This window comes from Balaenoptera musculus, chromosome 21 (assembly GCF_009873245.2).
Source record: "Balaenoptera musculus isolate JJ_BM4_2016_0621 chromosome 21, mBalMus1.pri.v3, whole genome shotgun sequence".
NCBI classification, from domain to species: domain Eukaryota; kingdom Metazoa; phylum Chordata; class Mammalia; order Artiodactyla; family Balaenopteridae; genus Balaenoptera; species Balaenoptera musculus.
In genome coordinates, this window is record NC_045805.1 from 7,755,913 (window position 1) to 7,773,802 (window position 17,890).

The following is a 17,890-nucleotide window of genomic DNA, read 5'->3' on the forward strand; positions in this document are numbered from 1 at the left end:
AGCATTTGTTGTAGAGCTTGTTTGGTGGTGCTGAATTCTCTTAGCTTTTGCTTGTCTGTAATGTTTTTGATTTCTGCATCTAATCTGAATGAGATCCTTGCCTGGTAGAGTAATCATGGTTGTAGGTTCTTCCCTTTCATCACTTTAAGTATATCATGCCACTCCCTTCTGGCTTGTAGAGTGTCAGCTGAGAAATCAGCTCTTAACCTTATGGGAGTTCCCTTGTATGTTATTTGTCATTTTTCCCTTGCTGCTTTTAATAATTTGTCTTTGTCTTTGATTTTTGCCAATTTGATTACTATGTGTCTCGGCCTGTTTCTCCTTGGGTTTATCCTGTATGGGACTCTCTGCGCTTCCTGGACTTGAGTGGCTATTTCCTTTCCCATATTAGGGAAGTTTTTGACTATAATTTCAAATATTTTCTCTGGTCCTTTCTCTCTCTCTTCTCCTTCTGGGACCCCTATAATGCGAATATTGTTGTGTTTAATGTTGTCCCAGAGGTCTCTTAGGGTGTCTTCATCTCTTTTCATTCTTTTTTCTTTATTCTGTTCTGCAGCAGTGAATGCCACCATTCTGTCTTCCAGGTCACTTAATCCGTTCTTCTGCCTCAGTTATTCTGCTATTGATTCCTTCTAGTGTAGTTTTCATTTCAGTTATTGTATTGTTCATCTCTGTTTGTTTGTTCTTTAATTCTTCTAGGTCTTTGTTAAACATTTCTTGCATCTTCTCGATCTTTGCCTCCATTCTTTTTCCGAGGTCCTGGATCATCTTTACTATCATTATTCTGAATTCTTTTTCTGGAAGGTTGCCTATCTCCACTTCATTTAGTTGTTTTTCTGGGGTTTTATCTTGTCCTTCATCTGGTACATAGCCCTCTGCCTTTTCATCTTGTCTACCTTTCTGTGAATGTGGTTTTTGTTCCACAGGCTGCAGGATTGTAGTTCTCGATTCTGCTGTCTGCCCTCTCCCTAGATAATATTTTAAAAACCTTTAACTCTCATTGACAACTGTTCTGTGGTTCCATGTCCTGGAAACAAGGGCCCCTCCTGCTCAAGGCTTCGTCCCACTTCCTGTTTGGGCTGATGGAGTCACCAGCCCCACAGTGAGCTCTGTGGTCACAGCAGAGATGAGAAGGGAGAGACCAGCTGTTTGTGCTACTTATCTCCTTGCTGGGAAACAAAAGCCAAGTATCCAAACCACATTTTGTAAAAAAAATTCATGCTTCTTATGTTTTTCCTGATTTCAACATCACTGCCAATCATTTTATAAACAGCTTTAACATTTGAATCTTTTAGTTTTATTTTTGATGAGTGGAAAGGTCTCTTTAAGTACTAATTTAGCATAAACATCATGTGACTAGGCTTTCTGAGTCCTTGCTTGTCTAACAGTACATTTACAGCCCCTTATAGCAAAGCCAGCTCTTTTACACACACAATGAATTAGAACCTCTTTCTGTTTTTCTTCCATCACATCAAAGAAGAGCTTCTGCAGTGTATTGTTACAGAGAAATCTGAAACCATCTAGTTTTGTATCATTGGTAGGTAGCATTTTGGCTTTTGAGTTTGTATTTTAGGGTCACTTCTCACTTGTCTTTTAAGTCAAATCTAATTCAAGTATCTATTTTCTTCCCTTTTTTTCCCTTTCTCTATAGCCCTTAAATGATTTGAAATCATCATAGGACTGATTATTTTTTTCTTCACAGTGGTAGGTCTGTTGGGTTGTCCCTTGCCTCATTGGCAAGCTGTGCTATTGTTTGAATTTCCTTGGATGTGCAACTAGCCAGTGACTTGATGTGCCTGGATCCTAAGACAGGTCTCTTCTCCTGGAAGGGGTGTCAGCAACCCCAGTATGAGGCTTTGAGGCTTTACCTGTTCGCGCTGAGAATTTCTGCTGTTGTAAATCCTTGCCTCTAGCTTCCATCATTGGCTGTCGTATTTTGAGACTTCCACCGTTGCAGTGCATTTACACATGTGGGAGAAACAGCCATGGAGATGCTCTACACAGTTCAAAACCCAGGAAATGTGCAAAGGAGGGTGAGCACTAAGCCTTCCGTTTAGTACAAATTCTGGATGTTTGCGGGAGGGAACACATACCATCAAAGGGAGGAGGTGGGATGTTTCATCTTCTTTTTGCTGAGCATGATTTCTCGTTCATGAGTTAAAGCCACAGATTTATTTCCTCGTGTCTAATTTCTGTAACTTGAAGAGAAACTATTCCTTGCATATTCTTGTAATAGTTTGCGTGCCAATATTTCTGTTCAGCCCTTTTCTATTCTATTTTGAATTAAACATGCGTTTCCGTGGATAGTGAGAAAGCACTGGCATTTGCCACCCTGAGACAGAAGAATATTAATTTAGGTCATAGAATTGTCTGTACCACTTGAGGGAAAATCATACCCAACCTCACATCTCTCTCTTGCAAACAGGTGTTTTTGGATACATTTAAGCAGAACAGTGTTTCCAAAAAGTAACTGAATAACCTGAAGTCTAACCACAGTTTTGGATCTTATTTTAGTGGTAGAATGTCAGCGCCAGAGCAAATTAGAGAGCAGCCTTAATGGTAGAAAAGCTGGGGACGGTAGGAAGTGAAATATATCAGTTCCAAGTGAGGAGTCAGTAGGTCTTGTGGAGGGCGCCCTCCTAAGACATCTTGTCCACAGCTGCCGCAAAGCACTGGTGGTCCTGACCTCCTCCACCTCTTCCTGAAGGCTGTGGGGTGAGCAGCACACTTTACGCTTTTTACCCCCACCCTATCGTCTCTGGACATCCTCTCTGGTCCCTGGTTTTACCTTCTCAAAAGAATGCTGTGTTCTGAATGTAAGATAAAATACTGAAGACACGGTGTTAGAAGACTCAGACTGAGACATAAGCAAAGGCAGGAAATCTCAACGGAAGGGTCAGTTTTTCTTTGCATGAAATAGTAGTTCTGATGTAATCATCACATTCTGCTACTGATTTTTTTTTTAACCAGAAGGAAGAGGATGATACATTTTTACTGCATTGCTGCCAAATATTTATCCTCTCTCAGCAAATCCTCTAACTCCACCGAAACACCCAGGTTATAATTGAAAGAAGTGCATGAGGGAGCCGAGGTTCTTTGCTTCAGTATTCAAGGAGGGATATGGCCATGCTGTGGAAGGGAGAACGCATCTGATTCCAGAGTCGATTTTAGTAAATGCTTTAAAAACCCAAGGCCAGACAACTGGGGACCAGCTGCAACTCCATTAGGAAACCCCCGAGAGGCCTCGTGGGTCTGAATTTATGCTGTTTCAGGCATCACTGCTATTTATCCAAAACATTTTGGATAAAAACCAAATTGAAGAGAGAGTGAGGAAGGATGCAGTATGATGTTTGGCATTTTACCATCTGCAAAAGCACATGTCCACATCTTCAGTCAGTCTTTAAATAAAGACACATTCCAAATCTCCTTTTTATTTTTTCTTTAGGTAATATTTCACAGAAGTTTTATTTAAAATCAGAGTCTCGGCTGAGATTAATTTTTGGCCAAAATTTAACTTTTTGAAACAAGGATGCACAAATTGTTTTTCACTATGGCTCCAATACACTCAAAAGTGATAATTCTAAATAAAAATGAACTTATAATAAGTGAGCAAATATCACCACAGGTTTCTGGGGATCCCACAGTGTGTTGCAAGAAAAGAAATAAGAGGAATAGGGGTTTTCCCCTTTTTGAAAATTTCTTTTTATTTCAGCTGTTGCCAGAAAAATCTTAATACTATTATATTCTTTAGGGCTGTTTTTCTTTCTTTTTTTAAATGGCACTGGCAAGACTGTAATTAGATTGAAAATGTGAACTGTATCTCATGGCTACCAGAACACACAGGAATTAAGATTGTTTTATGTGTGTATGCATTTAAAGGAGCCTTTCACATAGATTTCTTCCAGGGAATTGAGAGTTTCTTTTCGCCAATTTAGTATTGCCTGTCCTTTTGCTGTTATTGTTTCTCTTTAGCACTTGTTGTGTTCCTACCCATCATTTTAGTTCCTGCGTAACATTTGTAACAAATCACATCACCTTTATTTCATAAAATGAGGCTACTGGGACCAAGAGGAAATTTGAGCTGATGATCTGTAACATTAATTCTAATTTTCATATTCTGAGTCTACTGTGTATATTATATTTCTCAATTTTAAAAGGAAATGTAGTTATGTGTGCATGTGCCTTTTAGTATGGATTTTAAAAACTTTAATATATAACCACATTATGAATTAATAGATATCATGCTCCTAAAATATGAATAAAATGACAAATATATCAAAAAGAGCTACTTCCCTGTTTCAACCAAAGGCCCTGGTAGTACGTTATACACAGTAGCCATTAGCAATCTTTTGTGGATAAATGGCTCAGCTAAAGTTCCTGACAAATGTCTCCTACAAGTGGAAGTGGAAAATGAAATGAAAAGCAGAACTGTCACCGATGAGCCTTCAGGAACTGTCTCCTTCAAGCAGATACATCTCCAAATGGCTTTTTGAGGTCATCATTCTGGGACTTGATTTCTTCCCCTGTAAAACGAGAGTTGAGTTGATGGTTTCTGAGGTTCCTTCTCACTCAGTATTTCTGAGATTCTGTTTAATATTCACCGATTCCAAAATTATTCAGCTACAGAGAATGAACAGCTACCTACCAATGTCTTCAAGGTTCTACTCATAGAACCAATTACAAGAGAAATTTACTTTACCCTTGATGGAAGTTAGAGCAAGTGAAGTGGAAAATATCAGTCTGAATGCCATAGTCAGATTGAAATAAAGTGAAAAACGTAGATTTCACTCTAGTAGGTGTCTCAGCTTGGCTTGCATTCTTTATTACATTTGTAGTCATGCTATTTGACATTAGTGATAGGAAGTCAGCTTAAAACAGTTTTAGTTCAGCTAAGTATCAGATTCTTGTTAGAGGAAACTCTCAAGAGCTCAGGTAGAAAAAGAATGAAGAAAGCAGTGGCTGTCATTTCTGGAAAGAAGAGCTGTATATTCAGAATGTGCACTTACATAAGTAGACTGTAACTGAACAAAAAGAGTAAGTGTAACTACCACCTAAATAGTTACTGTAACGCAGCAGAAGAGAGAACCCGAGTCTCACAAAACATCCAACAAATTCAAGATTTTGCAGGTTCCACACAGGGAAGTCCTGTGAACCAAGACAGGTAGTGATGACTCCAGCTAGGAGACTGTTACAGTGGTCCACAGTAGTAAGAAATGGTGGGGCACTGAACCAAGACCTTGACAGTGAAGGCAATAGGAGCCAGCATTTACTGACTGTTGATTATGTGCTCGGCTCTCTTCCAGGTACTATACTATATGTATTAGCTAATTTCTCACAAAACTCAGATGTAAAATGACTTAGTCTTTCTGACTCCAGAATCCTCACCCTTAGCCATTGTCTTCCTCCACCTCTTCAAGTACCCAAGGTCTTCGGAAGGGGCAGATTTGATGAATGATCAGACGCTGAAGACAAAAAGCCTTAGGGAACACAAGTGCATCTTGTAGAGCCACAGTGAGAAAAGTATGAGGTCTCTCCTTTGAAAATCTCTGACTAGTAAAAAGAAAATTTTATATATATATGTGTGTATATATGTGTATATGTATGTGTGTGTGTATACACATATGTACTGATATATGCAGATTTATACTTTACCAATCTCAGTGTGATTTTGCAACCAACTCATGGCTACTTCAACAATTCTTGTGAGATATTTATTAGTACTGAAATTGAATTCCTGATATATATAAGGTCAATCACCTAAGTTCAAACAGGTCTCAGGCCCCTCTTTTTCAGTCACAAGTCCACGTTCTTACTGTGGCAGTCTAGATTAAAGAGAATTGAGGAAGAAGAGGAGTGAGCTAGCACCAGACCTGTTGACTTACTTATTTTGCAAATAGCATAGCATCAGATTTTCCTGAATTTTTTTTTTTTTTTTTGCTAAGATCATGGTTTCCAGCCATGTGAATACTAGTATGATTTATGTTATGATACTTATGGCTCAATTGATATTCATGAGCCTTGAATTTTGTTTGCTAATCATTGGAGTTCAAGGGTGGACTTTTAAAAAGCATCTTGGAGTGCCCTGGAAATATGGAGAGTATAACTTGTTATATGATTATTGTGAAAATAGATTTATCTTCCTGCTTTTGAAAGTGTCGACATCCCCAGAGTTCTTCATGCAAATATGGAATTTAGGATTGGAAGTTTGATTGATTCTCTTTGTTTGCCTCTACAAAGAATAACATGGAACAGAATCAATCAATCCATTAGACTTTTATAACTGGCAAAGTGTCCTGTCATGTAGTTAAGTGGGGAAAAAAAATCTGAGAGAAAAAAAAACTCACCAACAACAAAGAAATGGAGAAGTGCATTAAAATTGTTTTATGTATGAGGAAGAACAATTTGAGTCAGTCATCGTAGATAAGTATGCTTTTAGCACTTAAAACATATTCAGAAGCCTTGGTATAGCTCAATAATTTAAGCAGACTTTATTTTTGATTTACATATTTCTCTTCTAATAATGCAGCAAGAGGACATCTCTTTGGGTCTATACTAATTAGTTAGAAATAAAAGTTGAGGCTTAGTTCCTTCAGGTCTTTCGATTTTTCTCCTTAATAAAAATGGTGCCTCAAGTCTCTTGGGACCTCAGCTAAGTTCACTACATATGAGAAATAAAGAGCATATATTAAGATTTGAAAGGTGCACGGGGACAGAGTAATGTGGACCACTAATGGCATCTCTGGGTAGGTTCCCTTGGCACATGGACTTAGGCAAGACACAGCCAGACAGGTAGTGGTGGAGGCAGGAGAGGGTGGGTTCCAATAATTAATCTTTACATTTAAGGATGATTCTGGTCAGTTTAGAGTGACAAATAGTCAACAGTTTTATACAATTTTCAATAAGCAAATGAAGGCAGCTTTGAAAGGAAGCATCAGTGGATAGTTGGAGTAGAAGAGTAGTCAGGGAGAGCCTGATTAGGGCAACGTTGTACAACCCGTAAGAAGCATCAGTGGGAGCTGATGGTGTGATGTGGAGAAGAGCATGTTTTGTGTTTTACCATCTCAATAGTTTTTCATCAGACTTTGCCTTGATTGGCAGTTCGCTTCTGGTGGGAATTGTGTGTGTGAGGAGGGAAGGGGGATTTTTTTGTTCACCTTTTTAGTGTCTGCCTAAATCCCACCATAGAGTTTACATAATTGGCTCTATTATGCATATTTATATTTTTCCTGATTTGCTGAAGGAGGGAATATGAATCATAACAGGGAAGTTGGGTTACATGCCGACTGTGTACCTGGTTCTCAGCAGTGTTAAACCCTTTCTTTACATTGGATGTTTACCAGATTAGGAATGTAGAGTTAAGATCATGTTTTATTACGCATATGCAGATCACTAATATGGCAAAGAGAGATTCTGGTTTTATATTCAACATCAAGAGAACAATTAATCATTTTGTATCCATTAAAAAATCTCCCCCTTTATTTTGGTACATTGACTCTATTGGATAAATTAAAATCAGAAAATGCATGACTAATATTTTTATCTTATTTTTTATTTATCCAAATCATTTATATTTCCCAAGGGTTATATTGATGGGATTCAGAATTTTACTATGTTAAAATATATACTTTTAAATACTTTCTTTGAAAAAAAAACTATCTTTAACACAGCTATAAGCATAATACTTTCCATATAGTAGGTGATCAACAAAATCATGGTGAATGAATACGCACTAGATAAATCCTTGATTTTTAACAATATGTGATTGGAAAAAGTGAGGAGGAGACTGTGCCAGGAATATTTTTTAGTAAGCCATCTGCAAACCTGTGTTCATGGTAGCCACTTAAATATCCTTGCAGCATTAAAATTGTCATCTTTTAAAGAGATGGTGGAGCTCAGGATTCCAGTACTTCTGACAAGACATTATTCCTTAGAGTCTCACATCCACCCATGTGTCACAATACCTTACCTAATAGACAGTTTATAGTGGATGGAGATGACAGCTAGGAATAGGAAAACTCACAGTAGAGTGAATTTTATACTTAATCTCTTCTGATTTCTCTCTCTTTCTTTTGTCTTACAGAAGCGCAGGGATCCATAGCTTCTTGTACATGTGGGTAAGCAGAAGTTTTATTTTCTACTCTCTCTTGGTTGCCAGGCAGCAGTACTTACCAATGCCACAGGCTCTCTCCTGATACCCAGTGTTTACCCATGAACCGTTAATCAATGGACACTGGAAATCAGAGAGACTAACATTATTGCATCATCCAGAATAGGATTTTATGGAGTTCATAGTTGTCCAATTAAATGAGAGCCAAATTCTCAAATATTTTATAAAGTTGAATGTTCAGTTGTAGGGTCAGATGCTAGCTGTGTGCAGAGCAGGATTATGGCCTGTGTGGTTGTAAATGCTTCTTATTTTTGTCTATTGTTAGTGTCCACTATGTTGATATAGGGAACTTAATTCCTCCAGGTGTATAAATGGGTGCTTTTAGACCTCTAAGTGCATATGTTTCGTAGGACAGTCACGTGAGACCGGAATTCAGAGACGTGTTCAAGACTAAAGACATAAATATGGGAGTCTGGGTTACATAGTACTAATTGTGTTCCCCTTGTGAGTGAGTAAAAGGAGAAGAGAAAAAGAAGTCTTGGGAATGAAATTTGAGTACTCCAACATGTAAGGGTTGGTGAAGAGTCTCAATAATAGACTGAGAAGGAGTGGATAATGGGGAAGAAAGAAAACCAGGTACTGTATTGAACAGAGGATTGTGTCCTCTGGGTCAAAGAGCAAGCGTTTCAGAAAGGAGGGGGTACTCGACTGTGTGACGGATGCTGAGAGGGTTCCCAAGAAGGGGTCCGAGGACTGTTTATTCGCTTTGGCAAAGTGGAGACTGTCTAGGACCTGGAGCAGGTGAAGGATGAAAGCCTAGTAAGTGTACATTCAAGAGAGGAGAAGGGGTGGGGATGAGTGGAGATTGAGACTGTGGGTATCGACCGTGAGAGCAGAGAAGTGGAATGGTGGGTGAAGAAAGAGGTAGAGTTTGCAAGACAGCTTTCACAATTAAGATACATATTTAAGGTAGACAATATTGCTGCATGTTGGGTTGCTGATGGCGGGGACCTGCTGAAGAGAGTCGAATGGTGATGTGAGAGATAAGATGAGAAAATTGCCTAAAAAAAGGAAAGGTGAGAAAATTGCCAGCTTGACTTACTCGAATATTCGAGGGGGAATCTGACCCGGCACATAAATGGAGGTACTGCTTATAGGCCAATATCCCTGACATTAGGGGATTGTGATGCTTTACATAAGTGAATCTCCCCAAGAAATCAAATCCACCTCTTGTTTACAGTGATTATTTATAGGATTTGGTAGACAGATCCTCTAAAAGCGATTATGTACACTACTATTGAATTTATTTTTGCTCTCAAATGATTCACAGTCCTTAATGTGAACTTAATACACCACCCATCATGCCAAGAGTTGACTGATGGGGTATTTTTCCCTTCAAGTTCTCTTAGCCATTATTTTATCCTCATAGATACAAGAGGCTTTCTCACTGTAGGAAATGCATCAGGGTAGTCAGGAATGGAAGCTACACGGTGATTTGAATAGGGAAGTTTTAATAGAAAGAATTATTAACTGTTTACAGGAGATTAAATAGTAAGAAGATTTGCACAGAACACTAAAGAATGCCCTAGGACTGAGAGAGAACACCCTGGGATAGAACGAGCTCAGAGGCGTCCCTCTCCAGCACTGGGATTCAGACCCGTGTGGGGAAGGTGTATTTGCAGCCCCTAGATAGCAGAAGGTCACAGGCTTGCCTTCAGCTGGTGTACACACATTGGTCTGAGCCGGCAGATTGTCAGCCTTCTGCTGGGGCCCAGGTGGGCTGAAGCTGGTTGAGCTGCCAGCGGGCTAAGCAGGCAGGGAACCCAAATACCAGGAGACCCGCAGGCCACATCTGGAGGGAAGGAAACTATGGGACAGGGCCAACAGGTGGGAGACCCCCTGCCAGGATACCCAGGATGCAGGCAGCCTGAGGTTTGCAGGCAGGCATCCGAAGACAGGAAAACTTGCATCATCACAGGAAATCGAGAACTTGAGCCAGGAGTGGGAAGTTTGGAAGATGCGTGTCCCTGGGTGTGCCTTTGACAGCAGAATAACCCAGCAGGCACGGGGGTGCCGACCCCCGCTGTGGGGCTCCTCCAGGGCTGACTGCTGGCAAAGGAGGGGTGTTTATTCTCTCCAGCTCCACTGTCACGAGTGGGACCCCGTAGGGGGCACTTGGAGCTGAGAGGCCATCAGGTGACAACGGGCACTGGCACCCTTTCTATTTATTTATTCATTTTAATTTTACTTACTGTTGTTGAACCTTTCTTAATATCCTCAGTGTAGATTATAGCTTATCAGACTGATCTTGAACTTTTTCTGGATAAAGAAGTAATTTTAGAAAAATGGAGTGTGGCAAAAGGATAATATTTTACAGACAGAAACAGATGCTTGAAATCATACCCTACCGTATTATGCGACCTTGAATTATTTATGAAGGGTGGTTTTAATAACTAGAGCATCTGAGGATATTTCTCTCAGAAGGGAATTTTTTCCATACTAATTTTATTGCATGCAAATTCACCAAATTTAACCAGCTTCCATGTGTAAAGAAATAATATAAAGCACCTCTTCAGGAAGAGAATATATGACGTATGTGTTCTGTATTCCACCACAGATAAATCATTCTCATAATAAAGAGACCACACGAACTATTACATAATCTGACATAGTCCATGTCAGACTATCTTCTGTTACAAATCTACAGTAGTCAAGCATCTGCTTAGTACATTTAGGTGTAATTTTTAGGTAATGTTCCTGAGACACTATCATTATTATGGAACATATCCCTGTTTCTTTACTAAGCTTCTTAGATGATACTTTTTAAATAAAACTTGGACACAGAAGTGGAGGTTACTCTAATCTGCTAGTAGTACATCCTAGTACATTGGGAAAGAGTTAGTAGTGGACCAAACCAAAACCTTGTGTGTCCCTTCACTCGGGTAAGTTACAGGAAAAAAGGAAAAGTAACCTCGTCAAATCAGTTTGCAATCATACTAATGACACACCGAATAGCAAACACACTAGCAAACAGCAATTACTAGCAGGAAAGTCTTTAAGTACAGAACGCTTTTAGCATGATTTACTTCGCCTTTCTAGGGTTGATTATGGGAAGGAAACCTGCAATTCATGGATCTATGGGGCATGATTCCATGGAAAATAACATGGAGCAGCCAAGGTATAAAAGGGGGTATATAAAAGATTTCCAGATTGAAATAGCTTTCTTTTGCTCAATACAGACCGCATTCATCACTTAGAGATCTCGTATGGAATATGGGATATGCCATAAATGCTTTGTTGATTTAAGAGAGGTACTGTTGATTGGTTGGTATTATTTAACTAAATGCTATGAAGGTAATTCTGAAGTGATTGTAAAAATTGCACTAGCTTTAGAAACCAGCCCAATCCCAAAGCGAGGGCTATGTATAGTTACAAATGGTGTGAATAAGTAGCACTGGAGTGACATTATGAAGTAATTGCTTTCATAGCAGAAAAAAAGTAACCCTAGATTCATCTGGTAACAATGGACGTGTTTTCAGTATAGCTTATTATTTCATAGGTCTTGCTTTCCCTCCCTTTCAGTATTTTTTCTGAAAAATCTGAATGTTTATGGAGCTTTCAGATAAATGGGGCATCTGTACCTCAAGATTTTTGTCTTTTATGAAATTACTTACTGGGATGAGGTAAAGACGGACACACCAAAATGTCCGCCTCAGTTCCCATGCCTCAGTGTAAAAACCAATAGTCACTTTGGCCAAACGAGGTCATCATTCCGTGTGACAACTTGTGGGACTAAAACTATGGAGGCCTAGAAGTGTCATTGACTTTGGTTTATATGTAACAAGATAGCTCTTTCAAAGGTCAGGAAGCCCTTTGTTCTAGTATGCCTTTCCAAATTCTATTTAATTATACCTATTTACTTTCCCCTCTAACTTCTAGGGCAAATCCTATTGTAAAAAAATTACAATACTGTTAGACAACACTGACCTCTAGAAAGAAGAACATCATTGATCCTCTTCATCAAACCCCCAGACATTTCACTATTAAGGAGTTAAACTAAACATCTGCAGTAGTTTCTGAACCAAAATATCAGCTACTTTCTATCATATCTTGACTAAAGACCTCTGTTTATTTGAGTTTCTTTGTTGTAAATTAAGATCTTAGGTTTAATAAAGGTATCAAAACTTTAAAATTCTTTTATTCATTATTTGTATTCATTTGTTTAATTTTTAAAATAGAATTTAAAAATTTTAAATAAATAGATTACATAAAGATCACAATTAAGTTAAGGTTGTATTTATTGGAAAGGTCTCAAGATTGGACTCTGTGTAAACTGATCTAGAATAACTTAAAAGGGCAAATAACATTAAAGTGGGACATAAATAAGACCACATATTTCCGTCCCACATACATTATATTTAGGTGAATTTACAGTCAATAACAGCATCTTTTCAAATAATTATTTTCTATAAACCCCAAAATATACATTATTTAACTCGTGGTATTCGGAAAGTCTTATTTCAGCCCTTTCCTTATAATGTTGAAACAGGACATGAACTTCTGATACATTGCATTTGTTTTCTCATTTCCATGTTTGCTTTGTTCATTGTTGCCTGCAGCTGACCTCCAAGAGTTTTAACCAGTTCTTGTTAAAACTGACTGAATAAAATCTATGGTGCGATTGTGTCTGTGATGATCCCAGCACTGCGTTCTCAGTTCAGGTCTCCCATACGCTACATACTGATGAGCTTAGTAGTTCTTTGGGGAACTTCTAGTTGTTGTTACCTGAAGAAACTTTGTGGTAGATCTCACTGAGTCCAGTTTTTTGGCTGTTAGAGACACAGAAGCAAAAAAATATTTTTTGTCTAATAGCTTAGTATTATCTAAGACGAAAGTCAGAGATATTTTGCAGGGAAAGTGTGAAATCTAGATATTTGTATAATTTAAAACTCAAAATGATAGTCACCGTATCCACTCAACGTTTATTTTTTTCAAGCAACGCAATTTACTCAGCTTCTATTATGTATCAAAATACGTTGATGTAATGATGAAGAAAGATCATTTTTGCCATCATGAAAGTGAGGTGTCATAAGAAGGGGTAGCCATTAATTGGATAATTGCAACGTGAAAAAATGCTAAACTACAACTGTGCTAATTGATATGAAGAGACAATATATTAGGTGATAAGTGTATAATACAGGTAGATTCGACCGAATTGAAGAGTTAAATAAAAGTTCTTAAAGATATTATGATTAAGTTAAGATTTGTACCAGGGAGAGGAAATGACAAATTCAAATGCTCTAAAGCAGAAGCCCGTGGAACCTGTTTTATGGGTTGAGCAGATATCATGAGAGAGAAGATGATGGAAGGAAAGGATGGACAAGAATGATACAGACCAGAACATGAAGGGCGTTACGGGCTGTGGCATAAATTGATTTAGGGATACAAATTAGGAGATGACTGGATAACACAAGAAAGAAATTCTGGTGTTTTCTGCTAACACGTTTGTGGCAGAGATGGGTTGAATGTGTGCATTTTGAGAGGCTTTACTAGGTAAAATGTGAGGCACCTTGAGATATCTAAGCGGGGATATGAAGAAGGCAGATAAGTATATGGATCTGGAGCCCAGAGAAGAAGTTGTACTTCTAGATGAGGGCTAGGACCTTATACGATTTGATTTTTCTGACACCTAGAACACTGCCTGGCACGTAAGAAGCACTCGGTATATAATTCATGAATTAAGAGATGATTATTTTGTGAGTATTTTGCATCTAGGTGATAATTCTAGCCATGGGTACCTATGAGTTTGCCAGGAGAAAGACTGTAGCGGTGAGAGTGTGGGCTTGGACTGAGCCTTGAAGGACTCATTATAGAATAACTGAGAGATGAGGGTAAACTTCAAATAGACGGAAAAGGAGTGGCTGGAGAGGGAGGTGGGTAATCGTGGTGATCACTGCTAAAACGTCACACAGAATGCAAACTGGATGTTGTCCACCTTCCTAGATGGAGGAAATCCATAATCATAAAAGACGGCAAACATAGAAAGCAGACCGGATGGGCTGAGAATTGAGTGGGAAGGTGGAAATGGAGAAAATTAACTGGAGAAGAAGCAAGGCTATGAAAGGGAGAAGGTAGAAGGATGGTTAGTGGAGAGACAAGTGAGCTCAAGAGAGAGTTGGGTTAAAAAAAACTGCAGACACTTGAGCAGATTCAAAAGCTCATGAGAAGAATAGAACTGATACGAAGTTGAAAATGCAAGGAAAAATGGATACCTGATAGTGTCATGTTCCCAGACAAAGTAGGATAGAAACCTACTTAGAAGTATGTTCTTTCATGAAAACTGTGAGAGTTTAGCAAGCTGAAGACAAGATTTATGAATCTGCATTAGCAATTTTGTTTTGTTTTAATTTTTATTTTATATTGGAGTATAGTTGATTTACAATGTTGTGTTAGTTTCAAGTGTACAGCAAAGTGATTCAGTTCTGCATATATGTATTCCTTTTCGGATTCTTTTCCCTTTTAGGTTATTACAGAATATTGAGTAGAGTTCCCTGTGCTATACAATAGGTCTTTGTTGATTATCTGTTTTATTTATAATAGTGTGTGTATGTTAATGCCAAACTCCTAATTTATCCCTTCCCATCTTTCCCCTTTGGTAACCATAAGTTTGTTTTCTAAGTCTGTGAGTCTGTTTCTGTTTTGTAAATAAGTTCATTTGTGTCCTTTTTTTAGATTCCACATATAAGTGATATCATATGTTATTTGAGTTAGTCTGACTTACTTCACTTAGTATGATAATCTCCAGGTCTATCCATGTTGCCACAAATGGCGTTATTTCATTCTTTTTTTCCACTGTACATATGTACCACATCTTCTTTATCCATTCATCTGTCGATGGACATTTAGGTTGCTTCCATGTCTTGGCTACTGTAAGTAGTGCTGCAATGAACATTGGAGTGCATGTATCTTTTTTTTTTTAATTTAATTTTATTTATTTTTTATACAGCACGTTCTTATTAGTCATCCATTTTATACATGTTAGTGTATACACGTCAATCCCAATCTCCCAATTCATCCCACCACCAACCCCCCCCCGCCACTTCCCCCCTTGGTGTCCATACGTCTGTTCTCTACATCTGTGTCTCTATTTCTGCCCTGCAGACTGGTTCATCTGTGCCATTTTTCTAGGTTCCACATATATGCGTTAATATATGATATTTGTTTTTTTCTCTTTTTGACTTACTTCACTCTGTATGGAGTGCATGTATCTCTTTAAATTATGGTTTTCTCCAGATATATGCCCAGGAGTGGGATCATATGGTAGCTCAATTTTTAGTTTTTTAAGGAACCTCCATACTCTTTTCCATAGTGGCTGCACCAGTTTACATTCCCACCAACAGTGTAGGAGCGTTCCCTTTTCTCCACACCCTCTCCAGCATTTGTTATTTGTAGACTTTTTAATGATGGCCATTCTGACCGATGTGAGGTGATACCTTATTGTAGTTTTGATTTGCATTTCTCTAATAATTAGCAAAGTTGAGCATCATTTGCAATTTTACTTTTTTAAACTACATTAAGTGTATGTGGAATTGAGAGAGAGAAGGTGTGTACAGATCATTGGCACCTGCACTGATGCATTGAGACCATTGTCAAAATCCACGCTGCAATAGGATTCCAGCACTTGCTATTTTTCCTCTGCTGTTTTCTTCCATACCTGCTTTGTTGCTTAAAAATGCCTTGAGAAGTAGTATCTCTTCCTAAACAATACCAGCATTAAGACTTTAAAATTTCTCCATTTTCAACTCTGAAAATCTGCTTAAGTTTGCCAAATTTTGAAGCACTGTATAAATAGTCATAGGCTTACTCAGTTCTCAGATTCTCCCCGGAGGCTTCTCAGAACTTTTCTGTAATTACTTTTGGCTATTAAGGGGCCTATAAAAACCAATAAAATTGTTCCTTATTTCAGATATTGTCTGGATGTACTGGCATTCTTTGTGGTGTTGAAAATATTCTCCTCACTCTTTGCAGAGAAAAATAGCTTGGCTACCATAATAATTAGACATAATGGTTTTCAGTGAGTTTGTAGAGTGCCATAATTTAGCAGGTGTTTGCATATAGCTAACTGGAAAAAACAGGATGTGGAATTACCCTGAGGCACAACTTCACCCATCCTGCATCGCATCAACTTGGTGTCAGGAGTTAGATTAAGGGATGCATTATATTGTACTTCCAGTGAGATGGATATACAGATGTTTAAGTATGAAAAAAAGAAGTCAGTGATTACAGTGAGTGTTGGTTGCAAGCTGAAAATTCTTTTTAGTTGTCAGGGTGAGAAGATACATGCTTAAACTTTTCCTCCTTTTGGGATGCAATATAATTTTATAAAAGAGTTTTGACTCTGATACCTCTCTGGAAAATGTTGATTAAGTAAGAACTAACAGAATAAAAATCAATTACTAAGGCCAAAACAAGAGATAACCCCTTTTTTATTGGAAGAGTGTCTTTGAAACAAAAATTAAACTTATTGATTTAATTCATACGTCTTTTGATTGACTCAAACTTTTTTGAAATAATTTTAGGCTTAGAGAAAATGATCAAAAATAATATAGAGTTCACATATACTCTTCATCCAGCTTTTATTAATGTTAAACATCTTACTCAACCATAGAATAATGATCAAAGAGTCAGTAAATTATTATTGGTACAGTTTATTCAGATTATACCAGATTTCCCCTAATGTTCTAGGATCCAGTTCAGGATCCCACATTATATTAGTCATCATTTCTTCTTAGTTTTCTCCAATCCATGGCAGTCCTTTCATTTTTTCATTTTTTTTGGTTTTGTTTTTTGTTTTTTGGACGTTTTTGGGGAGGAGTAGTGTTCTTTTATAGCCTTGACATTTTGAAGAGTACTGGCCAGTTATTCTATAGAAAGTGCCTTAATTTGGATTTGTCTGCTGTTTACTAATGATTTCATTGAGGTTATACACTTTTGACAAGAATATGACAATGTTGATGTGCCTTTCTTTATACATCAGCTCAGGGCACACAATATGAACATGTTTTATTACTGCTAATAAAATTATTCCCTTGGTTAAAGTGATGTTTTCTACTGTAAAGTTATTATTTTTCTGAGATTTTGTAAATATATTGTTTATCTTCTAAGTTTCACCCAAAAGTTTTGGCATCCTTTAGTGGCTCTTGCTTGCGACAGTTATTACAGTGCCAATGGCATTTTCTGTTTTCCTGATTCTTGAAAAATTTGCTCTTGGAAATTATTATTTATTCATTTCAGTATGGTTGTGTAACTGTTTTATTCTGTGTGTGACAATCCAATATTTTTGTTGTTTAATCTGTTGCTCATATTGTTCCAGTTTTGGCCGTTGGAGCTCTTTCTTATTGTTCCCTTGATTCTTATTCAACATGCTTCCTTTGTTTCCTTTTTGGCACATATTTGGGGTTAATTTTTGTAAAAGGTATCAGGTCTCTGCGTAGGCTCTATTTTTTTGTAATAAAGATATCCATTTTTTCCAGAACCATTTGTTGAAAAGACTTTCTTTATTGAATTGCTTTTGTGCTTTCTTTCAAAGATCAGTTTTCTGTATTTTTGGAATGATTTTGTGTTCCATTGATTTATGTGTGTATTCTTTCACCAATACCGCACTGTCTTGGTTAACGTAGCTTTACAGTAAGTCTTGAAATGTAGGTGTGTCAGTCCTCCAGCCTTGTTTTTCTTCTTTAGTATTGTGTCTATAATTCCAGAGTTCTGCTCTCCATGTAAACT